The sequence below is a fragment of the Pinus tabuliformis genome, chromosome 1_2 (assembly GCF_031772625.1).
Source record: "Pinus tabuliformis cultivar Carrire ecotype Pingquan chromosome 1_2, CPIR1, whole genome shotgun sequence".
Classification (NCBI taxonomy): domain Eukaryota; kingdom Viridiplantae; phylum Streptophyta; class Pinopsida; order Pinales; family Pinaceae; genus Pinus; species Pinus tabuliformis.
The window spans coordinates 668265087-668270628 of NC_142298.1; positions in this window are offsets into that span (position 1 = coordinate 668265087).

Here is a 5542-nt window from a genome sequence, read left to right on the forward strand (position 1 = left end):
ACTATAGTAATCGAAATGCACTGCTATAGCATTAATTTAAAGTGCTATGTTATTAATTTACGCTGATTATTGGAGGGTGACCAAAGTTTTCAAATGCGACGGTGTTTGCCATTGCCGGGGTAACCAAAGTCTTCAAAAGTAACCTTGTTTGCCATCTTATTTGGCCTCTTCCCGAGGCGGAAGAGGCTGGACCATAGGTTTATTTTGCTTTACCCGGTTTATTATTAGTGGCGGTCAAACAGTTCATATTAATGTTAACATTAGTTTGAGCGTTTGTTCGCAGGTTATTTGAGCGTTTGTTTGCAGGTTGGCATTTTAGTTTGAGCATAGTTTGAGCATATTAGCAGGTTGGCAGGTGTTGTGCATGCAGGTGGTGTAGGTGTCCATGCATGGTGCAGGTGTTTTGTTGGCCTCCCTTCCTTGTTTCCTCTTTCTGCTGTCGTCCCTTAATTCGGCTCAGTTCCGATTCAGGTCAAGTCCAGGCTATTAACAAGCAAGCAGGTCCAGCGCAGGGAAGGGCTGACAGTCAGGGAGGTACCATACTTTGATTACTTTGATGTGCCAGTTCCAGCTTTCCTGCCATACTTCGACCAGCATTTCCGCTCGCAGCATATCCTATTCCAGATTCGTTAGTTGTGGATTCATAGCGAGTAGATTCACCAACATCTAAGGCGTATAAGGCAGCAGGAGGAAAGGCATAGGTCGTTAGAAGGGGCAACAAACAGGGGTAGGCACTAAAACAGATACTAAAATGGGCTCCTACTATATCCAAACGAGGATAAGGTGAACGACTGTCAGGGAGGTTAGACATCCTTGGCACCATGGGCGAATAAAGTCATCCCCCATTGGGTGCACCCTTTAGGGTATAAAATCAGAGGATCATCTGTAATCAATTGGGACAGTCAGTCCCCAGTCCAGGGTCTGGCAGACAGACTCTCAGCCTTTGGGGAGGGCATATAGGGTATCCAACCAGAGGCCCCCCCTGGTAACTCAAACTCTAGACAGGAAAGAAACCAATTTCTTGTCGGCTTCTTCCAGAGTCGTCGATGGGGGGGGGCTATTTAGAGCCGCCAGTTTCAGAGCCAATTCTAGGCACCAACACCAGTAGATCCAACAGCAGCAGATGCAGGAACTGGTGGGCAGTGACATACCACACTTTCATCCGGCCTCATGAGTAAGTGGTACCGCATCAGTGAGTGAGTAGTCCCGAGTCCAGGGTCTGGCAGACAGACTCTCAGCCTTTGGCGAGGGCATATAGGGTATCCAACTGGAGGCCCCCCTTGTAACTCAAACTCTGGACAGGAAAGAAACCAATTTCTTGTCGGCTTCTTCCAGATTCGTCGGTAGGGGGGGGCTATTTAGAGCCGCCAGTTTCAGAGCCAATTCTAGGCACCAGCACCAGTAGATCCAACAGCAGCAAATGCAGGAACTGGGTAGGCATGCTATGAAACCCCTACTGAGTTCATCAGCTTCAGCCCGAGCAGCTTTAGCTAGTCTGTCCCCCGGTAAGGGATAACCCCCGGGAGCCCTTTCTCGGCTGGAGAAGTTCACAATCCCTCCAAATGTCATGGAGGAACTCAATCAGGAACTTCTAAATCGAACTCTTCGACTTAAAGACCTTTTTGCCAGAGAACGCTTGGGAGATCCTTTTATCCACCCTGGTTCGGGAGAGGATTTAGGTCAAAGCTTGTTTTCCCGCTGGGAACTCCAGTTCCTGCTTCGAGCCAAAATACGGATGACAGATGATCCTATTGCACCAGTTCGACATAAGCGAGCAAACCGGATTGTACAGGTTTATGGATTTAATCCTCCTGCATCCTAGGGTTGACAGTCAGGGAGGTTAGACTGTTAAACAGCCAACAGGGCATGGAGCTTAGACGGTTAAACAGCAGGGCATGGAGCTTAGACAGTTAAACAGCTTAGAGGGTTAAACAGCCAAGAGTTTAAACATTTAAGCCAGCAGCTAAGGTAGCAAAAAGAGCAATGGTGCTGACATCTGTTTGGGGAGCTATGACATCTGTGCTGGTTAACGTGCCAGGCTGATTTGATGGAGGTTAACGTAAGTCAGGGCATTTGTACGTGTTGGTTAAACAGCCAAGAGTTTAAACATTTGAGCCAGCACCTAAGGTAGCAAGAAGAGCAATGGTGCTGCCATCTGTTTGGGAAGCTATGACATTTGTGCTGGTTAACCTGCGAGGCTGATTTGGTGGAGGTTAACGTAAGTCAGGTCATTTGTACGTGTTAGCTGCTAATTATTCATTGTGTACACATTTCATTCTATTCAGCATTATGCATGCAGCGTCCGCTACGTGTAAGTTACTTTTGTTGTTATATAATAAAGTTAGAAATGATTTCGTGGTTACCTCGCTTCGACTTTTATTTTTGCTTCAGCTCCACTACATTGGTCTATATCAGGTACTGTTTATGTTATTACATTGTATTGATATATTTTAGCCTCTGTAGGGTTTGAGTTTTTTACCTAGGCTGTGTATGATTTCAGTTTTTGATATATTTTAGCCTCTGTAGGGTTTGAGTTTTTTACCTAGGCTGTGTACGATTTCAGTTTTTATCTTGGCAATGGTTTTTTTTGTCTGTGAACAAACGGTTGGTTAGGAAGGGACCTCAAACTGTAGGACCCTGGCAAGTTACGGTTACCATTTGCTCTCGCAAGCACTACATACAATAGTGATGACTATAGAGCCTCTGTTGAGGGCTAAATCAGTATTGTTAGATTCTAACCAGCACTTAGGAGCCTGAAGGAGAATATGTATTTCAGGTGAATTTAGACACTTTTAAAGCTCCTTAGGATAGTGTCTTGCATTAACTTTCCCATTTCTACTATCCCTAAGAATTGTTTATCTTGCAAACCATGATTTGTTCTTTTCCTTAGTTATCATTATTGTAACATTTCTCTAGGATAGAAATTCCACCAACAAGGTAATCTTGGGAAAATATTTCAAAGCTAATTTTTGGAACTGAGTTTTCACTGCTAGGGCATCGTATTTTTCAAAATTCCTAACCTCATTTTCCAAGTTGGATCAACGCTTTTTCAGATCTGGTTTTTAGAATTCTTTCATGATTTACATGCCAAGTCTTTTATATGGTCTGTATGTTTATGCTTTCCTTTTTACTGAGTCTTTGCTGGGTTGACCCCTGGGTCTTTTTTCACTACTAGCACAAAACTTCTGAGCTCATTTTCACCAACAAGGTAATCTTGGGCAAATATTTCAGAGATGATTTTTGGAACCGAGTTTTCACTGCTAGGGCATCATATTTTGCAAAATTCCTAACCTCATTTTCTGAGTTGGATCAGCTCTTTTTCAGATCTGGTTTTAAGAATTCTTTCATGATTTACATGCCAAGTATTTTATATGGTCTGTATGTTTATGCTTTCCTTTTTACTGAGTCTTCACTGGGTTGACCCCTGGGTCTTTCTTGGGTCACAGATCAGCTTTGACCCTTAGCCATTTGGATTAAGTACCGAGTCAGGTCTGGCAACTGTGTTCAACAGAATCTCTGAAGACTTTTCTATTGCGACAGAGAGCTTGCTCCTACGCTTGTGACAGGATCATCTACGGGCCTTTGTGGCCTGACCAGATAAGAGCCTTCCTACAATAATTTAGAATAGTGACAAGATATTTGTCCTCCTCTCCTACCTCCTCATCCTTGTCAATGACTTGATTGTTGCATTGTTCAGATATCGTGGTGTAAGGGTCATGGAAAAATTCCCTTGTTACAGTTGCATTTCAGGTGTATTTAGACACTTCTAACCCTCCTTAGGATAGGGCCTTGGATTAACTTTTCCAATTTCTAACATTCCTCTTGGATCATGGTTTTGACCAATTGATCCACCAGATTCATGGTTTTGGGCTGACTTCTCATTTGGACACTTTTATGCCTAATACTCAAAATTTTGTACAAATAAAACAATGACACTCCTTGTGTCGAGAAGATCTCTTTTGAAAGAAACCATAATTTCTTTTAGAAAATGATCTTTGTTCCAGGAAAGTCTTATAACAATGAGAATCTTTATAACCTTTCTTGCTTACATGAGATCCAGAATACGGTGGGGCCAAGATCTAAGATATCTAATATACGGAGGATCTTGAATTTCATACAAAAAATTTTGCATTATGCATATGTGTCTTTGAATTGCAAGTTGCATAATGACCGAATAAGAAACATGTTCAGAGCATGTGATTTATTATCATTTTCTGTACTGTAGAATTCACTGCTAACTGCATGATGAAACCCCTAAGAGGATGTGAATTGGTTAGTATAAATAATCTACTCAAATCTCCTAACCAAGTCCACTGAGTCAACTCGTCCCCTTTGTCTACAAAAATCTAGAAACATACCCACTATGATCATTTTTACTTTTTTTGCACGAAAATTTCAGAACAGATTGGACCAATTTTTGTAGTGATTATGCAAAGTGACATTATGCTCAATACACAGTGCACACCGACAACAACATACCTGTCATTTTTCACCACTGTAAGGTAAAAAATTTCACTGCAACAACAAGAGAATAGATCTTGTGCTTATTTTCTGAGCAGATTTGAGGGGAGCTAGGGAACATATTTTCACTAGACTCACCCAGATTTTCAACGGCTAGGGCACATATTTTCCCTAGATTTAACCCAGATTTTCAATGGCTAGGGCACAAATTTCTGAATGTATTTTCAGACCTATTTTTTCACTACTAGCACAGAACTTCTGAGCTCATTTTCACCAGCAAGGTAATCTTGGGAAAATATTTCAGAGCTGATTTTTGGAACTGAGTTTTCACTGCTAGGGCATCATATTTTGCAAAATTCCTAACCTCATTTTCTGAGTTGGATCAGCTCTTTTTCAGATCTGGTTTTTAGAATTCTTTCATGATTTACATGCCAAGTCTTTTATATGGTCTGTATGTTTATGCTTTCCTTTTTACTGAGTCTTTGCTGGGTTGACCCCTGGGTCTTTTTTCACTACTAGCACAGAACTTCTGAGCTCATTTTCACCAACAAGGTAATCTTGGGCATATATTTCAGAGCTGATTTTTGGAACTGAGTTTTCACTCTAGGGCATCATATTTTGCAAAATTCCTAACCTCATTTTATGAGTTGGATCAGCTCTTTTTCAGATCTGGTTTTTAGAATTCTTTCATGATTTACATGCCAAGTCTTTTATATGGTTTGTATGTTTATTCTTTCCTTTTTACCGAGTCTTTGCTGGGTTGACCCCTGGGTCTTTCCCGGGTCACAGATCAACTTTGACCCTTAGCCATTTGGATTAAGTACCGAGTCATGTCTAGCAACTGTGTTCAATAGAATATCTGAAGACTTTTCTATTGCGACAGAGAGCTTGCTCCTACGCTTGTGACAAGATCATCTACGGGCCTTTGTGGCCTGACGAGATAAGACTTTCTTATTTGACTCAAACCAATCGTCCTTTGTTCTTCAACAACTAATAATAATCTTTTCTCAATTTGTGTTTACATCCACGGACGACCATTTTCTCATAGCTCCTTAATATCCAAAGAATCGACTTTCAAATC